Below are 15,253 nucleotides of genomic sequence, written 5' to 3' on the forward strand. Positions count from 1 at the left end.
CTTTCTTAGAGAGGGAATGCAGGCCTGCAGTATCGTGAGCACCCCTGGTATTAGCTCTGCGCCGTTGCCTTTGTTCTCATTTCTTTTTTAAGTGATGCTATTTGGGGCAATATCTCGATTTTGTGTATACTTCAAGATGGTTTTTGTAATTTAAAGCAATCTGGATAATCTGAATTCACATGTGTGAGCAAACAAATGTTAATGTTTTATATGTGTAATTAAACTTTGATGGAACATACTTGGGAGAGCTTGGAAAGAAATGAATGAGTGCAGGTAATTTTGTTTCCATTGGTCTGAAAATTGGAGCCATTTTTCCTTTGGTATATTCAGCATGTAATTATTTTACATTCAGAGTCTAACAAATAAGAGCATTATGAAGCATAACCTTCCATTTGGAGCTGTGGATAGAAATGTGAGTTGGGGAGGGGGGAGGTTGAGAATTGCCTCTAGAGTAGCTTAATTGGAATTTAAAGAAGAGAATCATTTTTCTCATTGATATTGTAGAGACAACTGTTTGAAAATAAGTCTTCTCTGATCGTGTGTCAATAGATAATAATTTGCTGAAAGTATGTTTGCTGGGTTAGAGATTGATCGCGTAAGAACCAGTCAAAGGTGGGGTTGCTGAGTCTCCAAGGCCGAGGTGATTTCTCTATCAGGCTGATCAGCAGGGAGTCTCAAGCTCTGGGCACTTTCAGCCAGTGTTGACCCAACTCCACACGCCCCTCCTTTTCCTGCACATATCGTTGTGATTCAGGACCATAAACCACCCAATTCTCTGATTAAGAGTAATACATACATGACCTAGAAAAACTCAAAATCCACAGAGAAGTGGCTAGTGAAAGGAATGCTTCAGTGCCTATAGACAATAAGAAAGAAAAAAAGGGAACACCCTCCCTGGCTTCCCTGGGAGGCCCCGCCATGTGAGCTGTAACGAGCATTCTGCATATGTCTCCATTTTGTCAAATCTCATTAAAGAGTCCTCCTCTTCATGTCAATGGAGCTGTCTAGGAATCATTCATCATTTTTAGTGTAAAAAAAAATCATGTGGTTATTTAAATAATATCATATTAATGTTAAAGTTCAGCTGTCATTTAATGGTATGGCTTAATCAGATGTAGCATTTAGGAAAAATAGTTTATTCGGGCCGTCCATGGCTTTCAGGTTGGCAGATTCAAATCAGGATTTATGAGTTTCTAAACCAGTATATTTCTGTCCGTGTTTCTGCTTGATGTACCTCACCCTTCTGTGCAGGGCACCGCCGACAGTTATTTCAACAAATAAAGCATCTCCTCATATTGCGTTTGAATAAATTTGCAAATCATTTAGAGAGGGTGAAGCACAAACAACTTCTGCAACCTCTGACGGGGCTTTCTGTAGGGAAATCAGACTAACGCGGTTGTTTCAAACGCCCGCAAAAGAAAATTACTCCGCTGAAATCTACTTGAGGTTCCGTTTGTAGGCAAACTCAGCTCGTCACTGTCACGTCTCCTTGTGGGATCCGGCTAGAGTATGAAAAAAAAATCAGGAATAAAAATCCCCAGATGGACATCACCTTGCTATGGATGTCTGAGCCGAGGAAACTCTTAAGTCCACCTGTGTGTAGTGGTGACTGTGTTTTTTTCTCTAGGCCAGCGGTTCTCAACCTGTGGGTCGCGACCCCTTTGGGGGTCGAAGGACCCTTTCACAGGGGTCGCCTAAGACCATCGGAAAGCACATATATAATTACATATTGTTTTTGTGATTAATCACTATGCCTTAATTATGTTCAGTTTGTAACAATGAAATTGGGGGTCACCACAACATGAGGAACTGTATTAAATGGTCACGGCATTAGGAAGGTTGAGAACCACTGCTGTAGGCACAACCGGCATCTTGTGATCAGCCAAGGTACCCAGGTACTTTCAATCAGTAATGGAACCTGTGAGTCTTTGGAACCACATGCAGATGGTGGGTGGGTGTTAGTGTCTAAGTGCTATCCCACATGATAGACAATTTCTGTTGGAATTGGGAAAAGGCAAAAATATTTTACCTACTTAATTATTTCTTACCATTGCCTGGGAAAATAGTGTCTAGCTTAATGTGCGGGAGTCTTTCGTTCAGATGCTCTGATTTTGCTCCCTCTGGTCTGTCCTCCCGTTTTCATGGCATTCACTCCCAACCTGCTGAGGTTTTATTCCAGAAGTCTCATTCTCTTACCCAAACTGCTCGGCGCCAGCGTATATCCACAGGTGCTTCTGATTTAGGAAAAGTTGACTATTGAACAGTGTGCTCATCTGTCACCCTCATGAATGTGTGAGAGAAATGAATGTCCTCTTTGTGCAGCGGAGGTGTTTGCCTGCATGCGCCATAAGCTTACTTGTTTCCACATGATCACTTTTGTGTGACTGCGAATAGGTGAATAGTCTATAACACACCAAACCAAGGAACTGTTTTCTTTAAAAGAAAGATTGCTGATTATTTTTAATTGTTTAAACTTAGATTGTTTTTAAATTTGTAAAATGAACAGAAATGGGCATGCCGTGGCCCCTTTGTTGGGTCATTTTACTTATATTGACTAGTATACTGGGAAGACAGGTGAAACCAAAGTTCTACCAGTGCCAATGTCTGCACGTATATCCCCCTGATTCTCTGTAAAACTGGTCAAAAGCAGATAGGAAATGAAATGAGTAAGTGGCAGCCACTACCATTTATGCTTTTAAATCCTTTAACTTCAAATGAAAATTTTAAAATCTATTTTCTTCCTTCTTTTCTTTTTTGTGGCGGCTGGGGTTTGCTTATTCGCTCTCTAGTAAATATTTAATGTCTATATACAAGGCCTTGGGGATCCTCAAATGAAACCAGTTTGATACTTGCCTTCAGGTTGCTCTAGTCTAGTAGAGAATATGTTCCTCTAACATGCTGTGGGAATTCGTAAAATCATCTCATTCTCAAGGAAGCTGTGGAAGATTCTGCAACTCCCACGCACCCTTACTGGTGATGGAAAAGGGTGCCAGGAAAACAAATAACCAGTAGAAAATACGAGTTCAATTGCTATAACGCCACTATGTTTGGGAAATATAGAGACATGGAGGATGATATGGAATCATAAGAGAACCAAGTTTTGAAAGAACAAAAGTATGCAGAAAAATTAGATGAGACACATCAAATTTAGTGAGGTAGCAACTGATTCAACCAACGTAAATAAATAAATTACTCTTCATGTAGCTACATGATATTACCAGAAGTGAAAACAAAGACATTTGGTCCATTCAAAATTGTAACAGTGAAATATGACATCAGAATACAGATAGCGCTGATTTCCTGTATTTTTCTTCTGTCTTGACGTAAGATAGAGAGCTACCTAGGGACAAATGTTCATTTCCTGACTCTGTAGACAGAGTTTAAATAAAGTGGTGTTTCAGACAACGAAAACGCTCATGAAACAAATGACCACTTGTGTGGTGATTGGGGTGAAAGAAATGGATTTTTCATTGACCTGCACGAAATTTGATTATTTGAATGGCTGTCTTAAAGGGTCACAAGTAGCACCGAGAGGCTTCAGTGTTGCTCCTCATATATTTGCAGGCATGTGTGTGTTTGTGTGTTTTCTCCGACACGTTTGACGGAGAAGTCTTATTAGATCAAACAGTGCCGGCAGTCAGTGAAAATGGAAATAGACGTTTTCAAGATTTTCAGTCAGAAAACAAAAGACATCGTGACTGTTTCTTTTTACCTCTGAAGAGTTAATCATTTATCAGTAACAGTGTATTTGAATCTAGAGGTATCTGAAGGATTCCTTAGGGATCAACAGAGTTATCATTTGGGAACTCCACTGACATAAATTTAGAGGACATATTAATCAATTTATGTTGGTTCATCGACTGCCTGTATATATGCTGGCAAAAGGCTTACAAAATGAAATGGCAGATGTTATATATTATTAAAATACTAGAGGCCAGGTGCTCAAAATTCATGCACAGGTGCAGTCCCTAGGCCTGGCCGGCAATCAAAGCACAAGCGTCTGGCATGGAAGGGCAGGTCCCAGCTGACCTCTGGGCCCTGGGTAGCACCTGGGCCCCTGGACCCCTACGTGTCCTCCTCCGCCTGAGTCATAGCACCCAAGTCCCCACGCGGAGATGTGGTGAGCACAGCCAGAAGCTGCGGGCCAGGGAGCAGCGTGAGCCTCTGGGCTGCCCAGTGGCACTGCACGGAAGCTGGGCCAGCAGTGTGCTCTCTCCCAGCCAGTCTTGCAGACCTGCTCTTGTGCGAACCCACAGGGAATCCGACCGGCCCCTGCAGTGGTGGCAGCTGCGGCCCGGAAGATTCACCTGGAAGCCCACTGGGGCCGGCCTTGCCTCCACTACCTCCTGTTGCCAGCATTTCCTCGCTGACACCCACCATGTTCTGCACTGCCCCCTGGTGGTCAGCACATGTCATAGCAAGCGGTCGAACTACCGGTCCAGGGGACAATTTCCATATTAGGCTTTTATTATATAGGATATTTTTGTATGATTCCCTTCATATCAAATACTTTTCTCTCTCACACACCCATATTTTCCTCTACTATTTCCACAATTTAAAAAAATTAGAATGTTTTCTTCAAAAAGTGAGTTCTGTTTACCCTCCCAACATCATGTAAACATATAGTTGGTAAGAAGTCTTCATTACTAATCTACAATATAAACAAAGCAGATTATATTAAAGGTGGTTGACCTAGCAAGCACTATTCACATGTCTCTATTTAATACATAGAATTTTTGTCAGAGCTATTTCTGACTCAATTTAAGGAATAATTGCCACCAACCATTGCATTCACATTGCACAATTTAAACATGGTTTTGTTGCTTTGTAGGGTGACAGATAAAATATCTGGAGAATTTAAATATACTGTCAGAATAATTCCTAAGGGTAAGAATGCCAGAAATGCCAATGCCAGATTTATATGCTACAGAAATATAATTTTTAAATAAACAGCTTTATTCTTAAAGAGATGAGCTATGACTGAATGTTTTTTCATCTACCTTAAAAATTCATTCTTTTTCCCACCTCATTTTGCCAAGGAAACATTTTGTTTTATTTTAATTGTTCTTATTACAATTTCTGAAAATTCAATAGTAGAGAGTTTTCAAGACATGTGAGAAAAAATGACCTTGAGGATTTACTCTCAATTTTAATGCACTGAAAAATGTATATTCTCTCAAAGTCCCTTCCCTTTACATTTTCACATTTCTCTGTTTATCTCATTGCTCTTTCCTGGCTTGTTTTTACTAGTGATGAGCGTGGGCCCCGACCTGAAATTAGTACAGCAAAACCTAACCTCTAAGAAATTCTTCACCTTTTAATCAAGTTCTGTTCTTTCAGAGTAAACTGATTGAATCTGCAGATTCTTTAGACTTAACAGATTTACACTCCAACCTTAGAATAATGCTACAAAGAGGAAAATTTTTTTTTTTAACTCTAGGTATTTTGTGTGAGTAAATTTATTACTGTACATTTGCCTCGTTGCCTTTGTCCGACTGCCTGGCCTCTTCAAGGCTGACATGGAGCTGTGTTTACCAAACTAAAGAACGACTTTGGATTTCTTTATATATATTTCTCTTTAATAACATTCTGGTAGCTCTGCACATAGAATGTTGGTCCTGTGTCAGGCATGTGACTGCAGCACTTAAAGTTCCCTAACTCTGCAGCTGCCCTACACACGTTATCTGGTTGAATCTTTAAGAACCCTGTGGAAGAAGCACCCTATCCCCATTTTACAGATGAGAATAACTACTCTCAGTCAAGGAAGCTGTTCATAGTCACATACGTGGAAAGGTGAGACTATAGATGCAAGTTGTCACATGGAACTCGTTGAAGCGCAGAAGCAACTTCAAACGCAGTGGAACATAAGGGCTCAACAGTATTATCAGGACTGTCCTGCTCCTCCATCTCTCATCTCAGCTCTCTTGTGTTAGTGGGGCGCGGGGGGAATCTGTCCTTTGTCAGCATTTCTCCTCATGGAGATGCAGCTTTTAGAAGCCTTCTCAGTGACTATAGCAATTTTATCTTGCAGTAGTTCCAACAAAAGTCATAGCATGGAGTCCTGTTGATTATGGGTAGGTGCAATTCCCACTCACGTGTGATCTGATGTTTAGACCTGAGACTTCATGCAAGGGATGGACAAATAATAGATCTCTGAGGAAAATCCAGGGCTTCTACTAAAAGGGGGCAGATGCCAGCTGGGCAAAAACATCCGATGCCACCTGCAAAATGTTCCGGATGGACTTTTATCTGCACCTGGATCTCAGGTGCAGGACCGCTTTCCCGTCATGCCCTCAGCTGTCCCCAGCCGGAAGTGGCCTGTCTTCCCTCTGGTCCTTCTTCACGGCCGCCTCCACATCTCCGAGGCACCGGTGCCTTCTGCTTTGCATTGTGTGTACTGTGTTTATTTGCCTCCATGTCTGAACTTTCTCCTGGATCGTTTTTACCCCATAAAGGATTTTATACAGCTCCCCACAATGTTGTGCACAGGGGAGGCTATCTAAGTGAGAGAGAGAAACAGGGACTGGGAGTCATGCTAGTTTCCCCAAAACATGGGCTGAGACGGGCCAGTTGACAGAAGTGTTTCTGGGAGGCGCAGTGACAGTCCCCCTGGTACATCCCACCCGAAAGGCATGAGGTGTTTCTGTCTGGCTGGTTCCCTCCAGGTCCTCGGGTGTGAATTGGAAGCTGTAGGTGGTCAGGAACCTCATGGCATTTGGCACAGGCCATACCCCTGGCGTAGGCCTGGTCAGTGAATAATCTCGGGAAGGATGGCTGCATGGGAATAGTTTCCCAGTTGCTGTTGAGGTTCACATGGTTGTCATTTATTGAAATGCTGCAGATTTTTCTCTATTGCACTTTGGCTCCAGTGCAAATAAGTTCATTCAAAGATAAAGTAAGTGCCTACACAATAACAATATTTTTGTCCATTAGTTAATCACAGTAGAAAAGCATCTTATATTTTTCTCGGTTGTGAGCCATAATTTGACCTAATTCTTGAATTACCTTTCTTTTCTGATTTTTTTCTTTTTTCCGCCAGGATACATGCCATTCTCTAATGCGATGTAGAATAGGATGGATGCCCTTTACCTTCACCATCAATGTCGTCTTTGAACGCAGCCTTGAGCTGTTAACCAGAAGCGAGGCGTCCTAGGCCTTCCTTATGCACATAAAGGAGCCCCAGCCCCCCTCGTAAATGGCTATTTATTAACACACATCCCAAACGACGTCTTACAATCCCAGGCCCCCACGCCTTCGCACCACTGTCCGCTCCATTGTAAGTTGAGGGAGGCCTTTGGCCATCTGTTTCATTAAACGCAGCGAACAATATCTGAACTTCATGAAGCAAGAGTCGGGGCTCCCCTCTCCACAAACCCCCCCTTCTGCTGCTGCTGCCACCACCAGCATCACCACCATATTTTTTTTGTTTGAACGCTCACATTGTAAAGTAGTGTATTCACACATCAATTTTAAAAGGCTGGCTGTGTTATGAGATGGGACAAAGCGAGCTCAGTGACGGCTCAGGCGCGGTGCAGGTGGTGGAGCGAGCTGCTGCCCAGATCAAAAGTCAAACCACAGTGAAGCTTCTTTTGAAAGTGCAGTTAGGGAGACAAGGCCAAGTTTATCTGCAGAAACAAGAGCGAGTTATAGATATACATCTCCAGGGCAGGAGGACAGAAAGGGGCCCACAGTCGCTGGGTAAGGGTACTTCCCAGCGCTGACAGTTCCGAGGTTGCCTGTGGAATATGTAGCTCAGAGGGGTTTTTCTTCTTGGGTTTCTTTTTTTCTAATTAGTCTTTTATTGTGCAGCAATTGATAATTATTATTTGTGCTTTGGTGCTGTTCCGAAAGTAGCCAAGCTTTTTTTTTTTTTAAGCCACCTTGGGGGCAGGAAATGGCTTCTTTTCATGGTTGCATTTTATTTTTCAGCAGCATTTAAAGACAGACTCCTATTTATACCACACAGGCAGTTTTGTCTGCTGTAAACAAAGTAGGTGGCTGGGAATTGTGCCTTCCCAGAAATGTTTTCCAGGGCGGCCATAATAAGAAACAACTGTGTACATCTTGAGAATTTGTCGTCTAGGTATGAAGAAAGAATTCTTTGCTTTTCTGAGGACAAATACCCCACTATTTGTAAAGAAGTGTATCCAGTATCCAAAAGTGTGATAAGTATTTGTTAAATTCTAAAGTTTGCCACCACCTTGCTAGTATTAATTAAGGTTGTTTTCATTTACTATTTTGAACTGTTGCTAACATTTTTTGACAAGACAGAAGCTGAAGTGACAGGAGGCATAATCATTTTTTAACTTCAATATCCTATTATAAAAGATAGTGACTTCTTTTGCAAAGTTATATGAACTTTGAAATTAAATATGAATATCAGTGAAGAAAATGCCAGGATGGTACATTTTTTAAAAGATTTTTTTTTATTGATTTCGAGAGAGAGAGAGAGAGTAAAGGAGAGGGGAGAGAGAGAGAAACATTGATCTGCTGCCTCCTGTACCGCCCCTTCTACTGCGCCCTCAAACAGGACATGTGCCTTGACCATGGATTGAACCAGCAATCTTTTGGTGCATGGGACAATGCCCAACCAACTGAGCTACACTAGCCAGGGCCTGAATAGTAAATTTTTAAAGGGTTGAGAAGGCTTGGAATTATGGAAGAATAGCACCCAAGTTTCCTGTACAATTATAATTTACCTGGGAAAAACCACTCTGCTTTTTCATCTTCTGATGACTTAATGATTTTGTGATAAAAGGAGAAAAAAAACTATTTGCTTTCAATTCCCAAGCTAGTTAGAGTGTCTGGATCAGGTTCCAAGGTCTAGGAAACCAACCATATTCTCTGTCTTAAGGCACAGGGTGGTGGTCCTTATCCTGGGGTGGGCTTGCCAGAATCTCTGAGCCACTGGAGTTCTCTGAAAATGTTTGTGTATGTGTGTACACGCATCTTCCTGGGAATTTTCCATAACATTTGTAAGAGTCCATGACCACCTCCAAAAATGAGCTATTGTTACAAAACTGTGCACAACGTCCTAACTAAATACCACTCAATTACTGCGATATCCTGGCTTATTTCTAATGAGTTAGCCTACCAGAAATATTTATTTTGAATTTTCCACAAAGTTTAACAAGAAACTTTGCAGGGATACCTTCTTTGGGAAATCAGATCATTTATCCAAAATAAGTCCTTAAAGACAACTACAACAATTAAAATCTATACTGTGGGGCCTTCTGGTTACAAGGCACATTCACCATACAAAATTTCATTTAATGTAATCTCCATAAGGACTCTGTGAATTGGTACTGCCATTGTTCCTCTTATGTTATAGTTAATTGAGACCTCCAGGAGTTGAGTCTTGTCCAAGTTCATTTCCACCAAGATGGGGCAAAACTTGGACCAATGCCCTGACTTCAGCCACAGAAATCGTGTTCTTAGCTGTCTCTTATCAGGAACAGCAGCAGCAATCTTCTTCACCAGCAAATATTCAATATTATTGCGTAAAGGGAATATACTAGGCATCAGATTCAACTAACTCTGAACTCTACTCCCAGGTAGCTTAATATTTTTAATACCTAGTAGCTTGTGCTATATGGTAAGTGAGAAATAAATGCAACAGGTGATACAATGAAGAAACCCCTGGGGAGGCTGTGGTAAGGTCAGACTACAGAGGAGACGGCAGCTACCTGGGGCCTAAAAGTTACTAATTCTTAACCCTCATATGTGGTGTACTGACTGTTTCCCTTTTTATGGCCACTTCCCAGTAGCAGAACTTGAATGCTATGGTATGGTATTAAAAAGATCTGTTTGGCCCTTGCTGCTTTGGCTCAGTGGATAGAATGTCAGCCTGTGGACTAAAGGATCCCAGGTTCGATTTCAGTCAAGGATACATGCTCAGGTTGCGGGCTCACTCCCCAGTAGGGGCCGTGCAGAGGCATGATTCTCTCTCACCATTGATGTTTCTATCTTTCTCTCTCTCCTTCTTCTTTCCTCTCTGAAATCAATAAAAAAAAAAAAAAGATCTGTTTTTTTGTGCCCAGCCAGTGTGCTCAGTGGTTAAGCGTTGACCCATGAACCAGGAGGTCACCAATTTGAGTCCTGCTCATGGCACATTCCCATGTTGCAGGCTTGGTCCCCAGTTGGGGATGTGCAGGAGGCAGCCAATTGATGGTGATTCTCTCTCATCGATGTTTCTATCTTTCTATCCCTCTCCCTTCCTCTCTCTTTAAAAATCAGTATATTTTTATTATATATGTATACATAATAAAAAAAGATCTGTTTGTGCGCAACTGTGTTGAGGGGACACTGGAAGTTAATAAGCAGCATGTAACTGTACCTGCTTATTAAGTAAATATGATCCAAATACTGAGATTATTTTTAAATCGCAGTGGAGTTTAAGATTTTCTTCAAAGAATAAGAAAGGCTTGAAGTCACCTAAATAGTTCTAATTGTAAGCAATTATGAACAATCTTTTCCCACATCTTACCCCAATTTTAGAAGTTAGTGAGAATTTTGATGTTCTTAACTAAATTACATTGTAAAACTTAATAGCATCTGAAATTATCCTGCATGTTGGCTATACCTACTATAGCTATGATTCATGAAGAGATGCAAAGAATATTGGCAGAGTACATGAATTATTTTATTGTGGCATATTAATTATTCAATAAGTATATCACTTTAAAACACTGACTTTTTCACATATTCCAATTAAATCTTCCTCGTCAAATGGCCTTATAGAATTTATTAGTAGAAAACTTGCCCAGCCAATAAAGAAAAGCATTTATTTTCTATTATGTATACATGATCTGAAACTATAGCCTTTTAGGTCTTTTAATCTGTTTGTTCAAGGCCAAACCATTTATATGGATAATTTTTAAAGCTTCTGTACAAAGCGAAAAAGAACATTTTATTTATTCACTGGGGTTTTGATGTGCCTTGAAATTGCATAGATAAAGTATTTTCAAGCTCACGGATGTGGAGTAGATAAAAGGTCTCTTATTTTATAAGGCTTTATGTGAGCTTTTCAAAAGTACAGTTTTCTCATGGTTAGAATTTTTTAAATAAAACGTTATTTCACTATTATAATTGGAGTTTGATGTGGGCATCTTTTTTCTTCCTTGAATTGCATGTTACATTACGTGTTTAAGATCATTTTTATTACACTTTACCTCCTGGATTTTAATAGTTCTCTTGTTGGAGAAATTAATTTACCAATCCTCATTTTCAGCAGATACCAACTATTTAATAGGACTAGGAGTCGAAAACCCAAAAAACTCAGATTTAAGAGACAAAGAGTGAAAGATATGACTTGGTTTTGCAACATATTGGTATGAAGATGAAAAATGATTTCCCTCCCCTCCTTAAGAACCCGTGCTATGCCTGGTGGACTGGGGCAGGTAAAAAAGAGGCTTTTTTTTTTTTTTAACTCGGGCAACTGAACCCGGGCCAGGCTCTGGGTGAACATTAGCTGCTGTTGGCGCTGCCATGTCAGGGCCAAGGCACAGCTTTCCCTGGCTGGAGCATTCCCCAGCTGTGGCGACCACCGGACAGGTGGGGAATGAATATTGTAGAGCGGTGGGGCATGATCAGAGCGAGCTCCCACTCCCCGGGACGAGATTTGGAGAGACTTCAATTGGAGCAAACAGGTGTTCCTGCGAGGAACTGTCCTCAGGTGGCTGGGGGTGCCATTCTTTCACACACATAAAAAGTGTCCCTTCCCTCTGCCCGCAGGAAAATCAGAATTAACTACAGCTTTTCCTTTTGAAATGGAAAAGAGAAATAAAAACATGGCACCAGGTTTTGGCTCCGACTGGATTTCCATGGAGTATGTCATCTAGGAAGGATGATGAGAATTCTGGAAGCAAAATATCCTTATTGTGTTCAGCACTGGGGATGCTGTAAAAACTGAATGAATGCGGAGAATCTTTTTTACCAAAGGAGGTACCTATCAAACGGAATAGCCTTGTTTGTCTTCTATTACTCATTTCTTCATTCACCAAATATTTATTTCACTCACTTACAAATTTTTGAACAGCAGGCTAAGTGCTAGGGTTACAACAGAAAAAAGGCCTTAGTCTAAGCTGTAATGATAGTAATTGGTTGGAACATGAAAGTGAACCTGATTAGTCTTTGGGGAACTATGGATGATAATTGCTGGCATCAGAAAGGTCTCCTTTTGTGTAACATCACCGTGTCGAGGATATGACTAACATTTTTTGAGGGCATCCTTTTTACATCACATTTTACCATAAAACATAAAATAATAATATTAAAGGCAGTCATTAGAAGATGGTTTTTAATCCCTCTGCCTTGAAGCAAGCTACTTCCTTGATATACTAGTATTCCCTTCCAGGGTTTCAGTCACAATCCATGTATAATGTTATATTGCTTTTTCTCATTTACTAATATTGTATCTTAAATCTATTTCTGAATTTACACCTAGTCTTCATACTTATATCTTTCCTAATTTAGAAAATCTAATGAAAGTTTTTTAAAACCTTTTATTTTATAGTAAAAAAAATCTTTATCAAAAAATAGGAAGAAAGTTATTCATAATCACAGTGAAAGGAAGCCCAGGGAGCAACTGGTTAAGGTTTTGGCATATTTTATGCCTGTCGTTTTCTATGGATTTCATTTATTTAATTGAGATCAGTCAGCATGTACAGTTTTATATTCTGCTCTTTGCATTAAGGTTCTATTAAAAGCATTTTCCCATGCCACTAAAAACTCTTTGTAATTCTTATTTATAGTGGTTGCATAATATTCCCTCGTAGGAATATTCCCTTTATGTTAGACAGGTTTTTGCTAGCTTATTGCTATATATTGATGCTATGTCTTCATTCATGGATTATATTAGTTTTTTAGTGTGGCATTCTTGAAGGAAATAAGTGCTCATCTTATGTATGATTTCCCCATTCTTGAGTTGTTAACTTTTTTATCTTGTAGTCGGCTGAGCTATATCTTCCAAGTAATTTTTTAAGAAAAGTATATGATTTGTATATACAGATGTTCCCCCATTAACAATGGACTTAACGATTTTTAACTTCACAGTGGTGTGAAGGCTATATTCATTCACCAGAAACCGTACTTTGAATTTTGAGTTTTGATCTTTTCCTGGACTAGTGATGTGCGTGCAATACTCCCCTAGGATGCCGGGCAGTGAGCTGCATCTTCGAACCAAGTCCAAGATCACAAGGGTAAACAACTGACACCCTGCAGTATGCTGTGTTGCCAGGGTGTTTTGGGATATTGTTTTGTGTCTTCTCATCCTGCCATGGCTGCAGAGTGTCCATCCGTACCTCTTCTTTAAGATAGTTGCTCAACTGCAGGCTAACGTGCTCTGAGCGCATTTAAGGTAGGCTAGACTGAGCTGTGATGTTCGGTAGGTTAGGTGTGTTAAATGCATTTTGACTTAAATATTTCCAATTTATGATAGAATTATTGGCACTAATGCCATTATAAGGCAAGGAGCATCTGTATCCCGATCCTCACATATATGGGAATTGCCACCAATTGTATACATGTGACATGGATGTGTATGTGTATCTATGAATGTTGGTGTGGGGGTGCACGCACACACATACACACGGACACAGTTTGCTTATGAAGATCCTATGCTTCTTAGGAATCTACAGATGTTGAGCTGTTGTCTTCTGGCATTTATGTTCTCCAATCTGCAGAAGGGCAGACTCTGTAGTGACATGTTTGTAGGTTGTGTTGGTTTTGCTTTGGTTTTATAAGTCTTTGGAATTGAACAGTCTGCCCAGGATGTGTCAATAAATGAGTCTCTCACTCACTTTGGTGGATCACAACTTTAAATCCTCAAATTCAGGTCTTCTCTCGGCCCCCGAGGAGTCTTTTCTTTTATCGTGCCTTAGACTGTGGCTTCTCTTCCAAGTTTTCTGGTTTCAGAAACATCTGTGATCCTCACATTCAGTCGCTATTTTATATTTTCCATATTTGTCATTTTTTGCTCTTCTTTTTCTTCTCACTTTAATTTACCTCCAATATCATTGATTCCACTTTTTGCAGCATCATTTCTACTTTTTACTGCTAATTATGTGAATATTAATGCTGCTGTTGCATTACTGTTTCATTGAAATATTTTATTTATCTCACCCATAGCTCCCCCTTTTATTCTTTTCTCTTTTCTCAATCTCACAGGTTCTTACTTTACCATTTTTCTGTCCCTTACTTTATAAAAGCTCTACCTCTTACTGTTTTCATTGAGAATGCCAAACTACTTTCAAAAAAGTTCTTTTTGGTTTCTTTAGCACTTAATTTTCAGAATTGCACTCTTCTTCTGTCTCTTCAGGATGTCATTTCCTTAGCTTGTTCTGTAGGATTTTTTTCCCCATCATCCTCATGTTGTTTTGAGGTGTATTTTTTAATTGGTACTATAGGGAGTGGTAGGGAGAGGGAGAGAGAGAAACATCAATGTGAGAGAGAAACATCAATTGCTTGCCTCCTGTACACACCCCAACTGGAGATAGATCCCACAACCTGCATATGTGCCCTGGCTGGGAATTGAACCAGCGACCTTTTGGTGCACAGGACAACATTCAACCAACTGAGCCACACCAGCCGGGGAAGTTTTGAGTTTTTATTTGATTTGGTTACTTTTTAAAACTTCTTCCTAGATCTGCAAATGGATGGCAGCTTTATATGCTCTACTGTGTCTGCAGATAGCCCTTTGTCTCTGTACTGTCTTTATGAGAATGAAATGGAACTTCTTCCCTCCCCCACTCCTTGACTCTGGCATGAAAAATGTTCAACAAAGATGTGAAAGAGATACCAGGGTATACCACTGGCATCTCCTTCACATTTACCCTCCCCCCCACCACACACACACACACACACATATACACACGGACACAGTTTGCTTATAAAGACCAGAATGCTTCCAGGATCTATTGCATTACTCCATACCTTGCCTATCGCTACCCAATATCGATTCATTGTTTTCCTGGGAACTCTTGTTACCAGCTACAGAAAAGAAAGAAGATGAGTGTGGGGAAGGAGCAATGAATACAGTAGTCCTAATGCCTCTTATGTCACAGCATCGACTTATCAGAGATACAGCTGCTTGGCTTCTAGTTGTTACAGACCTTGCATTATTTTTATTTAGTAACAGCTTTGTGGGGGTGGGGGGATCTACTTCTTACATTTGTCAGTCCAATTCATATTTTTGTAGAATTAGAAAATCCTTCCAGGCTCTGGCAATTTGTATGAAAGTTTTGCTGTAAATTTC

General features: G+C 40.4%; 1 protein-coding gene across 4 annotated transcripts in view; it reads left to right on the plus strand.

Annotated features, from left to right (window-relative positions):
- Positions 1-15,253, plus strand: part of VTI1A (vesicle transport through interaction with t-SNAREs 1A) — a 314,120-nt gene that overhangs the window by 182,882 nt on the left and 115,985 nt on the right. The window lies entirely within an intron of this gene.

The sequence above is a fragment of the Myotis nattereri genome (assembly GCF_964212035.1).
Source record: "Myotis nattereri genome assembly, chromosome: 13".
NCBI classification, from domain to species: domain Eukaryota; kingdom Metazoa; phylum Chordata; class Mammalia; order Chiroptera; family Vespertilionidae; genus Myotis; species Myotis nattereri.